Source organism: Pantherophis guttatus, chromosome 2 (genome assembly GCF_059756535.1).
Source record: "Pantherophis guttatus breed Tessera chromosome 2, ASM5975653v1, whole genome shotgun sequence".
Classification (NCBI taxonomy): Eukaryota; Metazoa; Chordata; class Lepidosauria; order Squamata; family Colubridae; genus Pantherophis; species Pantherophis guttatus.
The window spans coordinates 179301690-179320226 of record NC_142064.1 but is presented as its reverse complement, the minus strand read 5'-3'; the positions used below and the strand labels follow the sequence as shown (position 1 = coordinate 179320226).

Genomic DNA, 18537 nt, shown 5'->3' with positions numbered 1-18537 from the left:
GAAAAATGAATACCCTTTGTGGGAAAGTTTGTAGAGGAAGTGGTGGCACTTCAGCTCCTGTGGTCATTGGATGAAACGGATTATCTGGACCCTTTTCAGTCTGGCTTCAGACCTGGCTACAGCACGGAAACTGCCTTGGTCACGCTGATGGATGATTTCTGGTGAGCCCGAGATGGGGATCATACCTCTATCTTGGTGCTACTTGACCTCTCAGCAGCTTTTGATACCACTGACCATGGTATCCTTCTGGGATGACTAAGGGAGTTGGGAGTGGGAGGCACCGTGTTGCGGTGGTTCTCCTCCTATCTCTCTGGTTGGTCACAGTCGTTGTTGGTAGGAGGACAGAGGTTGGCCCCTAGGCCCCTCGTTTGCGGGGTGTCTCAGGGCTCGGTCCTCTCTCTCCTATTTAACATCTACATGAAACCGCTGGGTGAAATCATCCGATGATACGGGGTGGGGTATCAGCAATATGCTAATGATACCCAGCTGTATATCTCCACCCCCCATCAGTTCAGTGAGGCAGTGGTGTGATGTGCCGGTGCCTGGAGACTGTGAGGGCCTAGATGGGAGTCAACAGGCTCAGACTTAACCCAGACAAGACTGAATGGCTTGTCAATTGACTATGTCAATTGTCCATCCTTGGTCCTGGGGGGTGGGGGGAGAAATTTTCCCCCTCAGAACGGGCTCACAATTTGGGTGTCCTCCTAGACTCACAGCTAAGATTGGAACAACATCTGACAGCTGTGGCTAGGGGGACCTTTGCATAGGTTTGCCTGGTGCACCAATTGCAACCCTCCTCACAGTCATTCATGCCCTTGCCACCTCACGGTTGGATTATTGCAATGCGTTCTACATGGGGCTACCCTTGAAAAGTGTTCAGAGACTACAGTTGGTCCAGAATGCAACCACGTGAGCTATTGTGGGTGCACCTAGATACACCCACATTACACCAATTCTCCGCGAGTTGCACTGGCTCCCTATCGGTCTCCGGATGCAATTCAAGGTGTTGGTTATTACCTTTAAAGCCCTACATGGCTCAGGGCCAGGTTATCTTTGAGACCTCCTTCTACTGCATAGCTCCCAGCGACCGGTAAGATCCCACAGAGTTGGTCTCCTCCGGGTCCCGTCAGTTAAACAATGTCGGTTGGTGGGCCCGCAGGGGAGGGCCTTCTCTGTGGCTGCCCTGGCTCTCTGGAACCAATTACCTCCTGAGGTCCGGACAACCCCCACCCTATTGGCTTTCCAGAAAGCGGTGAAGACCTGGCTTTTCCGACCTGGGGCTGTTGCTCTCGCTACGGCGATCTTGTGACATCCAGCCATGGAATGGAGTTTATGGGTTTTTAATGTTTTCTTTTAAAAAAACTTTATGAGATATTGTTCACAATGATTTTGCTGTAAGCCACCCAGAGTCCCTAGGGAGCTGGAGGGCATAGAAATGCGACTAATAAATAATAAATAAATAAATACAAATGTGTGTTTTAAGTATTTGTATTTGAGAGTCACTCTGCTCTAGTGATTAAGTTACCAGGGTAGAAAGGAGGAAACTGTAAGTCCTTGTCCTGCCTTCACCTTGAAAGCCAGCCGGAGTGACCTTGGGTCAGTTACTCTCTCTTAAGCCAAACTCACCTCACAGGACTATTGTTGTGGGAAGAAGGTGTGTTGGATTTGTTCGCTGCCTTGAATTATTTGTAAAAATAAAAAAGATGGGATATAAAATAGGGTAAAACGATATTTCATGTTTCTATGTGACATCAACTTTACAGACATCCCTTGTTTTTTTGGCTTTGCAGTTTTAATGCTGTTTTTCCTTGGTATAGTAATCTAAAACATACTATGCTCCTTTGCCTCAATGTTACCATCCAATGTAACCTAAGGCAGAATATTTTAGTAGGGCTTTAGTAAAGTATGACTTGATAGAAAATCAGTTTTATTCCACTGATAATATTCAAATGACATCTGAAATTGGCCTAATAATTTTATTTATACGTAGAATGTTGTGAGCAGGTGTTAACCACCCCAACTTTCAAAATATATGATATTGTTTTCATTATGTACAGAGCAATAACAACTTCTCACAAAAACACTCATTTTGAAAATTGGGAAACTGTTGCGGTCAATTGAAACTTCGCGATAAGATTAATAACCTATGTACTATGCAAGGAAAAAAAATAACTTTTAGAAGTAAGATTGAGTTCCAAACCATCAAAGTCTTATCTGATCCATTTGATAAATACCACAATCCCTTTGAAGTGCCCTTCATGTATTTTCTTTATTAATGTGTTTTTATAGCAGGTTAAGGGCAAAAAACAAACAAACAAAAACCTTCTAGTTGCAATACCTAGTAGTAATAGAAAGTAGAACAACTTTGGGTTTCATGCATCACTTAATTTCTACTTTGTTGTGCTTGATACCAGTTTTGTTACACATATACACAAACACTGACAAACTTCAGAAGCCTTTCTACTAACTTCAACACCTCTTGATAAACTGTCAGTTTTCTTAAAACTAAATTCACAAGGGAATATCTTTCACTGTAGACTCTAACAGAGAAAGAGTCAAAAGTGTCTACAAAGAACACATCTGCTCTTCTAGTGATAGAAGTACTATTGTTAGTTATGATTAATCCTCTTTGGATTTGTTCATTCTGGGGACAGCGTGTGTTCTTGTTTTGCTTCTATATTGTATGTGATTCTGACACAACAAACAATTATTGAGAGAAATTTATAGCGGCTTTCTTTTGCTCCATAGAGGAGATCTGTTGATCAAAGTAGTTTAGCTACAATCACTACAGTTCTTAGACAAGCTGAAAACTATATACACCTGAGATTTTTAGAAAGAACAGAGAGGCAATGCCATGAACATAGGACTATAAAATATAAAAATGAAAACACATGCACCAGGAATTAAAGCAATATCCTTCACAGCAGTCATGAATCAGTTTTTATTTTTATTGGCAAAGGTATATATAGGTATCCATTCCACCTCTTCTTTCAATAGTATTAATTGTGCAAAGCTGTTTTGATGGATGGTTGATGCGGCAATTTCTATTACACCAATGCTTAGGCAGATATTTAATTTAAAATATTAACTTGATTATACAGTATGTACCACATTTATATTAGCCTGAGAGCATCTGTTTGCAAGGTAAGCCCAACCCTTATTGTGAAGCAGATATATGTTTAAAGGTAAAGGTTCCCCTCGCACATATGTGCTAGTTGTTCCCGACTCTAGGGGGCGGTGGTCATCTCTGTTTCAAAGCCGAAGAGACAGTGCTGTCCAAAGATGTCTCCATGGTCATGTGGCCGACATGACTAAACACCAAAGGCACATGGAACGCTGTTACCTTCCCACCAAAGGTGGTCCCAATTTTTCTACTTGCATTTTTTATGTGCTTTTGAACTGCTAGGTCGGCAGAAGCTGGGAGAAGTAACAGGAGCTCACCCTGTTACATGGCACTAGGGATTCGAACTGCTGAACTGCCGACCTTTCGATCAACAAGCTCAGCATCTTAGCCACTGAGCCACCGTGTCCTAGATATATGTTTAGGAATGCCCAAATTAGACATGAGCATACATTGCTTAGTGAGGAAGAGAAAATCTCCAGGATTAGTTTAGTTTAGTTTAGTTTAGTTTAGTTTAGTTTAGTTTAGTTTAGTTTAGTTTATTGTCATTGCACCTCATACAATGAAATTAAATGCCATCTTCAGTGTACATTATAACTATAAAAAATAAAACACAAACACACATCCTTCACATTCTATACAACTGAACTGAAAACCTGATATTGCATTAATAGTGCACTATAAAGAGAATTCAATATAGTTACTGCCCTAGGATAGAAGCTGTTTTTCAGCCTATTTGTCCTTGTTTTTATTCTCCTGTACCGTCTCCCAGATGGTAATAGTTAAAAAAAAAAAGTGCCCAGCATAAGATGGATCTTTAAGAATGATTTGAATGTTCTTAAGGCAGCGGGGGCTATAAAGCTCTTCCAAAGAGGGGAGAGGGCAACCAATACTCCTCTGGGCAATGACGTTAACCTCTGGAGTGCTGTCTTATCTGCCACTATGCAATTGGCAAACCATACGCAGTAAGTTAAAATACTCTCTATGGTGCAATGGTAGAAGATCACCAGCAGTTTTTCATTTAGTTGTTGTTTTCTGAGACGTCTCAGGTAGTATAATCTCTGCTGGGCCCTTTTGACCAGTAGTGCAATGTGAGTGCCCCAGGTCAGGTCCTCTTTTATGATAACACCCAGGAATTTAAAACTGGCCACTTGCTCCACTCGGTCTCCATTGATAAGCAAGGGCTGGATGTCTTATCTAGTTTGTAGGTTGTCTATATTATTCTATCATCTTGTGTTTTATATCTGGTTTTCCTCCTTTTTCACTTTTAAAATTTGGTAATTATTTCACTCCATAGTGATCTTTGATTGAAATAAACATTAACTTTGACTAACTTTGACTGCTTGTTCATTAGATAATTCATTATTGTAGTTGTTGCCCAGTCACAACCATGCTTACTTATTCCAAGTTGACTTTATATTGATGTTTCCTGGATAAAATGCTACATTATCTGCTCAAATGAAGTTTTCAAGTCTGAAAAAAAATTAAGGGATGTTAGGTTTATATGAAGTTAAGGTGGTGTATATATTTAAATATATGTATATATAGGAAGTTAAAGGGACACAGTGGCTCAGTGGATAAGACCCTGAGCTTCTCAATTGAAAAGTCAGCAGTTCAGCGGTGCAAATCCCTAGTGCCACATAATGGGGTGAGCTCCCATTACTTGTCTCAGCTTCTGCCAACCTAGCAGTTCAAAAGCATGTAAAAAATGCAAGTTGAAAAATTGGGACCACCTTTGGTGGGAAGGTAACAGCATTCCATGCACCTTTGGCGTTTAGTCATGCCGGCCACATGACCAAGGAGATGTCTTCCGATTGCGCTGGCTCTTCAGCTTTGAAACAGAGATGAGCACCGCCCCCTAGAGCCAGGAACCTTAAGGTGATGTGCTAGTTAGTCTGTCACACATCATTTTTGTTATGAACAAAAGCACTTTCTGGAAGACATTGGAGCCACTCTAATATAACTATTATTGCAATGAAAGGTTGGCAATGGTGGATAACAAACTTGTATTTCCAGGAATATTTCCCACTATTAGAAATCTCACTGAGAAATGCTTGAAACAATCCAGTTGACCCAGAAAACTGGTTGACAAACTCATTCTGGTAAATTTCATTTTAAAAATGAACAATCTACTAAAAGATGCTTTCTGCCTTTCATTCTATGAAAATGTATAAGCAAGCACACATGGGAAAATACCTTAAAGAATGAATGATCTTGCTGAGAAATATAAAAAGAAAGTCATCTATCATTCAGATTAGAAATAACTACACTTTTTTTTTTTTTTTTTTGCAGTACAGTACCCAGGCTCTTCAAAAACCAGACAACAATGAATCTTGTCATTTCACTGTGCTTTCTTTTCATTGCTTTTATTTCACTATCCTCTGTAGGTGTTAAATTATGTCACTCTGTTGGTCAGTTAAATGAACTCTATCGGTAGTGTGCAGATTTATTAGCTTTATTCCACAGCTTGTTTAATGACTTATTATAATCTTTTAGTCTTTTCAGCTTGGATATTGTAATATTGTTTTAAGTATCTCATATGTCTGAACATATAAAGTTGGCTGCCCAGGAAAACTTTCATAGGCAGTATAGCCTGGTTTGTTGTACTTCCACAATCAAAATGTGTTGTGTTAACGTTCTTTTGGCTTGTTCATTTCCCAAAGAAAGGACAGCCTCTTGTGAAAAGCCATAAAAGTACTAATATCATATGCTAATATCAAGGGGCTCAATCCTATGGTGAAAAAAATAAATAACTTCAATTGATATGTGAAGAAAATTAGTCAATTTCTCTCTCTCAATATCTATTGATCGGAAAGTAACATTAGAGATATATAGTGTGGTACCTGGGAGATAAACAAGTATGAAGCAACAGGTTTTAAATTAAAAGGAAGGATAGGGAACAAACAGCCCATCAGATGTTGCTTGCTCATATGCTCACCACTGATCATGCTGATTGTTGCTGCTGGGAGATAGAGTTCAGCCATTCCAGTGATGGGTTGCCCCCGATTTGGACAGGTTCGCAAGAACCGATAGTAAAACTGGTGGAAGGTTCCACCCATTGACCTGGATGTCATCATAGGTGATTTGTGGATGTGCGCACAATGCGAACCTGTAGTAAAGATAAGTAGAACCCACCCCTGAGCTATTCCCAAATGGCTACACATTTCCTATCCCTCAGAAAATTACAGTGATAATATCGTTACTATTATAGAATAATACCACAATATCAGGAAGTGCATGAAGTAGTTATAGTGATAAATCAGTGGTGAGAAAACCATTACTGCTGATTTGAATTATGGAGAAAAAATATGCTCATTGTATGTGAAGGAGGGGGAAAAAACCCTTTTGATTGATGAGCTGCAATTTCTTGAGGATGATTATGGCAATAGCAGAATTCAAGATTTGGGGGATGGATTTCAGAAAGACAAAGTTATTGATGCATAGTATATGGAAGTTCGTAGTAATTTCAGATATAAGCCTATTATAATACAGATTGAAACTGAAGAAAGATTAAATGTTAAGCTCATCCCCCAGGTCTTTATTCTTGATTGCCTAAAGACAGATGAGAGACACAAAATAAGCACTATCAAAATGATTATTTTGCTTTTCAAGATATAGTGTTTTTTTGATTGAATGCTAAGGCAGATTTTCTGTAAAATATGGAAGGGCACTTAACTTTGCCAGACATGAGTAAGCGGTAACAAATTCTACTTTAGCAATTTTGTTATATGCAGAGCTTTTAAGAAGTGGTAACTGTGATAATTCACTACTTTTAAACTACAATGGCCAAACTTTTGCTAGAGAGGCCCAAATCAAAGAATAACAGATTTCAGGTTGAAAAAATCTTTAGAATGATATCCGGCCCTTAAGCAATATTATCATTACCTGATCCCAAGCATGGAAAGATGGAAGACTTATATGGTGATCTATAGTTCCACAATGAATTAGCAAAGATCTTTGATCTGTGTGTGTGTGTGTGTGTGTATGTGTTTGTTTTTCTTTTCTGGACAATTCTGTAAGTAACATTACTGATACACCATACATATTGAGCTACTAGAAAACTTTAGACAGTGTTGGGGCACTTTTAAGATCAGAATTCAGTATGTTTTGAATACCATTAGTACGTACCTCTTATTCTGAAGTAAATTCCTGGTAACTTTTAAAGAATGCCAACATAGAGAAAGCTCATACAGATTCTTACACACTCAGGAGCATTGTGTGTCTATGTCTGGCTGTGGGTGCTCAAGAGAAAAAAGTAAATCTTAGCTACTAAATAAGAGATAGGTATAAACTGTACTCCAAAGTGAGCCTTGTGTGTTCCAGGTTTCATCACAACACTGAGCTGACACTCCGAATAATTCTCAAAACATGCAGATTGTTTCAAACCCCAACCAACTGAAACATGCTTTTATCATACAATACTCTGCACATCTCTTATCACTGTCAAATCAATCACTAATTATAAAGGTGCTTGTTTCTTCCATGAACTGTCTTTTCCCCCTACCAATGGAGGTGCTATTATAACTCTGCAACTAAGACAATGTTTACCCTCAGATGATGAAAGGATTCCCTTACACCTTATGGAAGTGTAATAATGAGTATAATATATTCAAGTATATTACAGAATGGTTTTCTTCAATAAAGTAGAAAAACTTCATCTAGGACTAAGGATATAAAACCAGAGGGCAGGGCCTCCAGGCAAGGATTATAAACCAGGCTTGAAATAAGAGAAGGCATGGCTTCCAGGCAAGCTTCAACACAGCATCTGTCTTTTTTAGGAATACTATTGGCAGATTTTCGCCAAATTTGCTGTGAAATACTTCTCTTGGCTAAGATTATCTTCTACTTATTATTATTGTCCCCTAAGGTACAGTGGATTCTGCAGCAGGAAGATTTTGGATCTGTTAGCGTACTTACAGCTTAAATCTTTATTATGTACTAGTAAAAAAGAACAAAAAAAGACTGTTAGAGTAAAGCTTTCCTTTTAACTAAAATAGTTTTATTCCCTATTTTCTTTTTTCCCCCATGATTCAAATCTAATAAAAGCTATCCATCTAGTTAACCAAAAATACATATAAGTATCAGTGCAAAGATCTTACTTTTATTTAAAACATCACTCTGTATTTCAAAGCATCACTTAAGTATTTTGAATTTCTTACTATATGTATGTGCCTTATACACTGTAATATACACTTATTAATATGCACTTATTAGGTGATACTGAACTTCCGAGTAGATACATTCAAAAAATATAAACCTTAGGAGATTTATAGCAAATAATATTGCTAAAAATCAATTTAATAGCATTCTTAATACTTATTCATTTCTTTGCTCTTGTGTTTGTAGAATCTTATCACAAGTGGTTTTCAGGTGTTAGGGATGTATGGAAGAAAGAAGCAAGACAGCTTCCATTATGTTAGTGTGCTATACTGACATAGTTAGCAGGTGTGAGTTATTTGTGAAAAAAGTCAATTGAGAAGATCCGTTACAATTATGGGAAAGGATGGGAAAAATGCTCTGAGTAGAATGGGATAAAGATGATAAGAAGAAAGGCATGGGATGTGATAAGGGGGAGCTTAAAAATGTGGTTTTATGTGATCAGTAATTGCTAGACTTCTGAATGGGGCATAAGTATTGCTTAATTTCAAATTGGTTGCTTTTGTTCACTGTACTACTTAGATTATATTGTATCATTTCACTCAGTCCTTCTTTCTGGCAGCACTATTTCTTTGTGCTAATAAAATAAATATGACTGTATCAATTTTGGACTGGTTCTTTGAGCTCCAGGTCAAACAGACCCAATTGATAGGCCTAGGCTAATTCAGTCTGGATTTGTCCTTAACACAGGTCATTCATTTTCTTCTTACTACTCCCCCCCACAAAAAAAAGTTTCTTGACAATCTTTTCAGAAATAATACTTGAACACAGAGTTGTATGGATTTCTGTCTCCATGGTGACATTGGTAAACTATAAGAAACAGTTATATATTGGAGAGCAAGTGAAGGTTGTACTGGAGAGCTAATATTTACAAAGAATTAATGTACCAAACTTTTGTCATTCTTTTTACATAAATAGTAAACTGACCACATGACTTGTATACCTGTTCCTTCCATTGCTCATTTGCAGCACAAATGTTTCCTGCATTTACACCTCAAATTTTCAACTGTTTATTCTAATGGGGACATCCCTACATATTTTCTTCAGCTCAATTAAAATCCCACAAACTGACATGTGGGGAACAAGATGTATAACTCTAGAGCTTGCATGTTAACTACGCATCCAGAAAGGAATCACATTGATCCTGCTTTTTGTTTTTGTCTCTGTATACAACATAAAGCAATTAAATTGTGATCAAGTTGAACTGAAAAACTATATGCAGAAGGCAAAAAATAGCTATAGTGATAAGTAACGATAATATCATCTGCAATGAAGAAATAACTGTAGCCAATCACACTGAAAGACAGATGCAGAATTCATGGGGAATCATCTATTATATCAACTTCATAGAGACTATTTTAAAAACATAATTTGTGAATCTCATTGAATAGTTCTAATGTTCCTAACAATGTACAGACAAAAAGAAAACCAAACAATTATTTTAAGATTAAATGGAACCAGGTGGCAGTTTAAAATAATAATTGTCAGTAGAAAAGAAAAAGTGTATCAGTGCGCCTTCCCTGACATTAAATTAAATTAGAAAATAAAATAAAATCAAAGTAATATGGGATATTGAATTAATTTACCTTCAAATATTAAATGTAATGAATCTTTTCCTTAATACTAAAGAGTTTAACTTTATTGCATTTTATATTTTAATGCTCCTGCAAACAACAAATGACGCTCTAATCTATTGAGAGTAATATAAGCAAATGGGATTGAAATTTGTACTTAAAGGAGATTTGGATTTACCAACTAAATATCTGTGTTATGTGCAACCTTTGTGGCAGTTTCTTACAATGGATTAAAATTTCTTCTTTAGTTAATCTTGGTTATTAAACAATAAGAAATTATCACTGCTCATTTATTGAAAGACGCATAAACTTAACAAGTCATATTGTTTTCTTTCCTACAAGGCAGGTAAAAGAAAAAATAACTTGAATAATTTATAGTGTGATTTAACAGAATAACAGAGCTTGAAACGATCATGGAGGCCTTTTAGTCCAACCTCATACTCAAGCAGAAAATCCTATACCATTCCAGAAAAATGGTTGTCCAATCTCTTCTTAAAAACCTCCAGTGCAGCACCTACAAGCACCAACAATTTTTGGAAGCAATTTATTCCACTGACAAAGTGTTCTTTACTGTCAGGAAATTTCTCCTTAGTTCTAGATTGGATCTCTTATTAATGATCTCCATCCATTTCATCTTGTCCTACCTTGGGTGCTTTGGAGAATACAATGTTCCCCTTTTCTTTGTGACTACTCCTTAAATAAATAAGAGCCTGTAGTACAGTGGACTAAGCACTGTTATTAACATCTGCTGCTTGCAATTACTGCAAGTTCAAATCTCACCAGGCTCAAGGTTGACTCAGCCTTCCATCCTTTCAAAGGTAGCTGAACTGAGGACCCAGATTGTGGGGGCAATAAACTGACTTTGTATAAAAATACAATAGTATGAAGGCTATTGCTTAACGCATTGTAAGCCGCCCTGAGTCTCCGGAGAAGGGCGGCATATAAATTAAAGCAAAAAAATAAAAAAAAAATTGGAAAACTGCTATCCTGCCAGTTCTTCTCTTTGCTAAATTAGACATACCCAGTTCCTGTAACTGTTCATGTTTTAGCCCCCAGTATCCTAATCATCTTTTTTTTCTCTTCTGTGCACTTTTTTCTAGCGTCTCTAACAGCTTTTTTTTATCTTGGTGACCAACACTAGATGCAGTATCCCAAGTGTGGTCTTACCAAACCGATATAATGTGGTATTAAAACTTCATGTGATCTTGATACTATCCCTCTGTTGATGTAGCCTAGGACTGTATTGGTTCTTTTGGCACCTGCATCTCACTTCTCACTCATATTTAAGTGGTGTCCAGTAGAACTCTTAGATCCTTCTCACAGTTACTGCTATTGAGCAAGGTCCCACCTATTTTTTTAATTTATTTTTTTTGCTTTGATATTTTTTTAATAGTAAAAATAATAACAATAATAATAATAACCTCCAAAGTTCATCTCAGGATTTAAAAATATCAAGTTAATACCAATATTATTTTCTTAACCAACAGAGTACAATGATATGAAAAGGGCTAGAAGAGGAGAATCTTTTCTGACTGGAAAGGAATGAGAAGTGCATTTGAGAGGTTGGGAGGTTGCAATTGTAGATTTAGGAGCCTAAGAGATGGGGGAGTTGGCTCATTAATCCAAAACACGGAAGAATTTCAAGCCTTTCATATCTGCTCCTTATTTAAAGCAAGATTTCATAGTTTCTGAATTTATTTATAATTTTAATTTATATGGCCACCCATCTGAAATTCTGGGTGGCTGACAATATTAAAAGAAAATAGGAAAATAAAGCAACTCAGAAAACCAGAAAACATCGCAACATCACATACAGATTCATCAAACACAATTCAGCATAACCAATGAACACTCTTAGCCACACCTGCTGTGTGCTATCCAGCACCATGTTAGGTGACTTTTCTCCCATTTTACAACTTTTCTTGCCAGAGTTGCTAAGTGAATCACTGCAGTTGTTAAGTTAGTAACACACTTGTTAAGCAAAGTCAATGGGTAAGATAGATTCACTCATCAGAAAGTCACAAAAGCGATCATATGACTGTGGGACATTTTGATTTCTCTTCCCTAAGTGTAAAGCTTTGCTTTTATCACCGCTGAATTGTATTTTGTTAGATAGGGCCCAATGTTCAAGTGTTTTTCTTGGCTATTCCCCTCAACTTGGTGTCATCTGCATTTATGAGTTCTACTCCCTTGTCTAAATCATGAAAATGTTGAAGAATACTGGGCCTACAGTAAGATAGAATCTTTGGTTCTCTATTGCTTGCTTCCTTCCTTCCATGTAGATGTAACTCCATTAAGGAGTAAGTGCTGCTACCCATCACCGTCTTGCCATCTTCTTGCCATCCCATCACCTTCTTGCCACCTAGATGTTTGAAATGGGTATACCTAGAAAAATTATATTTTTAAATAAAAATTAAAAATCAGACTGCAACTCTCAGGCTAAGCACAGAAACCAGCCACTCACTGCCCCAGGATTAAGTCACTGTACAGTATTACAATTTCATTTTCACTATAACAGCATTACTTACCCTTCTCTTTTTGTCATTACAAATATTATCTTCTGCAGCCTGCTTTCCACCAAGCCCATGTTATACTTCAAAGTAGATCTACTACTGCAGCTGTTTTCTCAAAAATCTTGTCAAGCTTTCAAAGAAAGAGCCTTCAAGGACTGCATTTGTAACTGATGAGGATGCAGAAATTCTTCCCAATGGATATGAATCATTTACATTTTAGCAGCTAATCATTCAGCAATTGTTGACTCTGCTGGATGTAAAACATTATTTCTAACCACTTCTACCTACCGGCTGTGGTCACTGTGCAGGGATGCATCCCAGCAATCTGCCACAGAGAACTAATGGAAAACCAATCTCGACTGAAAGGAGAGCCTACAACTGTAATTAGGGAACCTGTGACTAGTGAAATTAGCACCCGTTTATACATGTCATACACATGAACCCTTGTTGACATCTTGAGGATAGGGAAATGTATCTGCTAATCAAAACATGTAATTATGTCCTATGAAGCTGAAGTAACACACTGAGCCATTGAATATTGTGGTGTTAATGAACACAGAATTCATTCATCCAATCACCTCAAGCCATTCTTTTATGCTGTTTGTCTCATCTCCATACCAACAGAGATTATTAGGAAACTAAAGCAGTCGTATACCAACAGAAGGACAGCAAACAGACTGCCAGGTATCCATCCATTCAGTAAATGCTCATCTTCCCTGAAACAAGCAGTAAATAAAATAAAAGAGTAAAATGCTATCTATCGGTTTTATGGTAAGTGACCTGAATTATTCTTAGGCAATTAACTTCTAATATATGAACTTTATAAACTGTAAATGAGAAATAATCCTGAAATTCTGCCGATAAATAAATGTATACCACCAAGAAAAGAATCTGTTCCAGCATTTTTCCCTTTATATATCTTATTTGAAAGGAAATAAGTAGTTTCATTTTAAAGCGATTTAGCTTCATGTAGATAAATTACAGTTTTGCAACACATCTAATAATTAAGAGTAATAAATTCCCTAAAAGGACATATATGATTTGATCTGGATGCTTGATTAAATGCTTGAAAGTTAAATCTAGCTTTTACTAATCAGTGCTCTCCAGAAAGCTATTGCTTGTGCAAGCTGAGAATTCAGGGAGTCTACTTAGGGGGTGTATCTGAGGTGGAAACAGAAAATGTGGCCCATTGAAATTTTCACCAAATGTCAATGGTGACCTCAGGGTGCTGAGGGTGAATTGAAGGAGTCAAATCAAAGACAGCCTTGCACTTATACCAAGCCATTGTTCATGGTTTAAAAGCCACAAACCCAACCATACTCTGCTACAGATTAGCAATTATCACCCCATACTATGATTATCACAAAATATATTATTTATGTATCTTTACCTTTCGAGCAATTTTTTTTTTTTACATTTACTTTTTGTAAAGCAGTGGAGTGATTACTGAGCTATGAATGCCAAAGTAAGAAAAACTTCAATTTATATCATTAATACTTTAAAGCTGTCACCAATTATTATAAACATCCAAATAATAATTAAGGGGAAATACTGTACAGAAAAGACTAAGCATCCTGCTAACATATGTTTAATTATTGAAGCAAAGAGTTAGCAAGAGGATTGCTGCATCAATCTGTTTGCACATGGATTCAGATGCTTGTATTATAATTACTCACAGCTGTTGGACTTTTAAAATCATATTAGCAATTTAATTGAAAAACTTTCCAACTATATTTGAAGCCTACACTTACCAGTGAATAGGTGGATATGGATACATGTCCGTCCAACCATCTATTCTTCCTTCCAATGATAAGTGCAGGCTTCAACATTTTTTAAAAAAAGTTTGACTTTCTATTACGTGACTTCTATGATTATTAAATCAAACCAGTGTTATTGAGTTTTTTTTCCCTGAGTCAAAAATACTTTCATACAGCAAGCAATAAGATAGTAAATGCAATCTAGTTAAGACAAAAAATGTACATAAAAGGAAAATAATGTTTCTTATATATGGTATTTATGTAATAATTCTAAGTCTTGTGTAATTCTCAAAAGTCAAAAGCAAATCAAGATAATATTACCAGTATCAGTTATTATATATATTCATATGGGATTAGATTTGGTTGGATATCCACAGGATCTCTTTAAATCCTTGATTTCTAACATTTCTGCTATCAGTGTCAGCTGCTCCGGAAAAAATGGTTAAAAACCTGACAAAATATGCTAATATGCTGCGGTGGTTAGAATGCAGTACTGCAGGCTACTTCTGCTGACTGCCGGCTACCTGCAATTTGGCAATTCGAATCTCACCAGGCTCCAGATTGACTCAGCCTTCCATCCTTCCAAGATGGGTAAACCCAGTTTGTTGGAGGAAATATGCTGACTCTGTAATCTGCTTAAAGAGGGCTGTAAAGTACTGTGAAGCAGTATACAAATCTAAGTGCTAAGTGCTATTGCTAGACTGCACATTTAAGTTTTTGTGGAAATAGCCACAAATATTGAGTATTTCCATTCTCTAGTTAGCAAGAATATTGCCTGATTATATTCATTTGGGTCCTTCTACAAGAGATGCAGCTTTAGTAGCAAGATATTATTCAATATAAAGAACTTGGCAGTACAACTAACCTCAGATTACTAATTTACTTACTAATTTTCTCTCCATTAACAAGCTACAATTTGAAATCAGGATCTGCATTGACTTCCCAGATAAGGATAAATATACTGTTAAAAGACCGACGACCCCTTTAATCTCCCCAAAACAGTCATTATGGAATCCTATGCCAGACTTTTTCTCAATTAGGAATATTCAACTAGGGACAATACACTTTTTGCCTTCTCTGAAACCCAGACTGAGAAACTTTAGACAGAATAAGATGTTGTTATTCATTTTTTTCCATTCCCCAAATAAAAATATAACATGTTGGTCACATTTGTGTATTTAGGTGGCCTCTATCAGATGAAAGTAGTGTAGCCTTTTCTATATCAGTCTTTGGACCCTATGACCTGCCAGCAATTGCTGGGACTCTTAGCCATTCCAGCCAACATGATCAAGGCTAATAGGGGTCATACTCAAACTTCTGGAATATCTCCACTTCCTTCTAAATGATAAATTCAATTATAATGTGACAAGCTTTTTGTTCATCCATTGATTTATTTCTAGTTAGTCTTTCCAGAAGTTGATCTTTGCTTTCCATGGGGACGCTCAAAAAGAATCACAATTATTAGGAACTAAGAATTATCCCCACACAAAGGTTGTTTCTATGGCACTCTTGTCAATAAGCAGTTAACTCTGGAACAGTTACTCTGGATAACTGTTTCACTTCATTATTATTATTATTATTTTGTCATCTTGCTGCTACTACTATTATCTGCTTCAGCCTATGTCCAGCCTGAGCCATTCCTGTTTCTTGTTGGAACTATGATCTAAGAAGGTTACGGGATTGCACTAGGATGACACTTTTTACCCAGGTATATTTCCATATGCCATGTTACCAATATTTCTGGAATGATATAGATGATGTATGCATGGTTTTAACTTTGAAATTTTACATGGATAATTTGATATTTAAAGGTACTCCCCTAATTTATTCCAATATATAATTTAGTTGAATTGAATGGACTGATTAAGGTTTTTTTGATTTTTTTTTAATGGTTTCATATTTGAAAGCAACAAAAATAAAGCAAGCTGTGACATTCAGTTTTGTTTTGAGAAACACTGGAAAGCTGAACTTTTATATGAGACTGAAAAATATTAGTTACCAAAATTGGTTGTACATGTGAAAAATAAAGGCATGTGTATAAAGTGAACACAAATTATATGTTGTAATGAAACAATACTTCCCAGCAGTAATTATTTAATAGGAATAGTCTCACTTGTGCATTATGTATCTTTTTCTTTATAAAAACAAATATTTTTACGGAAGACAGTTGCTGCTTGGGGAATTTATATTAAAGAGTGTATTGTGTCTTTATTGCTTATTGCCACAAGTTGGAGAATATATCTTCTTGAAATAGCCATACACTTCAGCATAGGCAGAATTACAGTATATGAAATAATGCATTTTTTTAAAAAAAAACTAGTGATGAAACATTTTTAATATCACATAATATGGCTTCAGGTCCTCAGATCAAGAAATGTCCACTCTTTAAATATGTAGACCTTCTGGTTGGATCAATCCATTCCCTGACCTTCTCCTTCTCCTTCTCCCTGCTGACAAGCCAAGCTGCAAGGCAGCAGGTCTTAAAAGACTTCACTATACTTTATGCAGGGCCAGCAGTTGTCTCACAATACAGAAAAAGATCAGTGAAAGGGGGTGGATGGGGCAGACAGCAGCAAGGTGCAGTGCAATCAAAAGGGCAGAGATGGGAGGAGATAGGCAAATGGGGAGAGTTGAAACATATGATGCAGTTATAAATATGGGAAGGTGGCTAAATACCTGAATTTTGATCAAGTGACTGCAGGGGTACTACATCGGCCGTAATTTCAAAGACTGGTCATAACTATCATTTGTAACTTTTGAACCATCATGGAACAAATGGTAGTTAAGCCAGGGTTACCTGTATCACCATGTTTGCATATGTAGACCACTAGAAATACAGAGTTATCAAATAAATATAGTAGCTAAATTATAAAATCTAAATTGCATTTGCTCAGTGACAAAAAAAAGTACATGCACAGATGTTTTTCCTTGTAATTAATTCATAAATATATCAGCTGTCTATTTACTACTAATTTAATACATTTCAGCCTTTTTCATTGCCTTTTGTCCACATGCTCAATAACCACTAATCACTGCACCTATTCCCTTATACTTATCCATATAGGGAATTCTGCCAAGCAAGTCTTATCTGAGCCAGTGTCACAGCTATTCTTCAAACCAACCAACAGGGTATCTGTAAACTTTGCTGAAACTACCCTGTCTCACAGGGATGAGCTTGTCATTTTAACCACCATAGTCCCTTCAGAATAAGCTGCAGGTCTTTATATCCCAGTCAGATCTCTAAATCAACTTGTCTGCTTTTCAGATAATTCAGCCTACCATATTCACAGCTGCCAAATCATTCCAATGCAAAATTAATATTTAAATCTTGCATCTGAATATTTTATCTTCTACATTCATAATTTGTAATTCCACAGGGGGGAAAATTATGTGAACTTTCATCAAGCTCTTATAAATTTTAAAAAGGCTTGATACACGATGCATACAAGTTTTCTGGGAATATGGCCATTTAAGTTTGACTTCTTTGGGGGTGTGGAAGTGAAATTATATTTTAATTATGATAGATCATCAGGGTCAATTCACGGATGCTTACTATTCAGAATATTTTTCTGTTTGGTAAATAACTAAAGCAAAACAATGTCCCATCCAAGTGCCAAATTTTCTGGATTCCAAAACCGTGACTCAAAAATCTATGAGCTTCTTAAATTTTTGGTCATTGTTATGCTCCTCCAGTTACATCTGAAGTCTTTGGTTCAGTAGGGACATCTCAATTCAGAATGAAATTTGCTATTACCTGTAAAGCATGAACAATGTTCTTCTGGGTCAGTGCCATACACAGAACAGTTCTCCAGAGCAGATATCTGTAGGGAAGATTCTTGGCAAGCAATGAACTCATAATCAGAATACAGAACTATGGAGAATCTGGCAAAGGAGCAGAATTCTATTTTCTAAAAATAAAGAAAAACATCTGAATATAGGAGCCAAGACCAAGGATGTAATAAAATGCAGGCAGAATTCTGCCTGACTGAGTCCACTCCTGGTACCAAATAGTAAGCATCACTGTCGAATAATAGTACTTTTGAGTAAGTATTTTGATGAATATGGATTCTAGGACAATAAATGCAATTTATACTTAGCAAAGCCAACAAGTATAATGTGTCCAATATTACTTATTTTTCTAGCTTTACAGGAAGTTGACATTTGACATTGTATCAGCACATCATACTGATGGGAGGGACCTGTCCTTACAGTAGGGAAAAATGCCCTATATTATAATTTTCATCAACACCATAAATAAATACTATAAAAAATGCAAAGATGGATTAAATGTTGCACATTAATCCGGCTGACTAGAAAACAAATGAATGTCCTGCTTACATAATATTTATTTTTTTCAAACAATTTGTAAGTTTTCTACTTTTTGACCTTTAACTTTCTTTGAAACAACTTTAATC

The 18537-nt window shown here is 36.5% G+C and overlaps 1 protein-coding gene across 6 annotated transcripts in view; it reads right to left on the bottom strand.

The window, feature by feature from the left end:
* Positions 1-18537, bottom strand: part of TENM2 (teneurin transmembrane protein 2) — a 959433-nt gene that overhangs the window by 559080 nt on the left and 381816 nt on the right. The gene's annotated exons all lie outside the window — the stretch shown is intronic.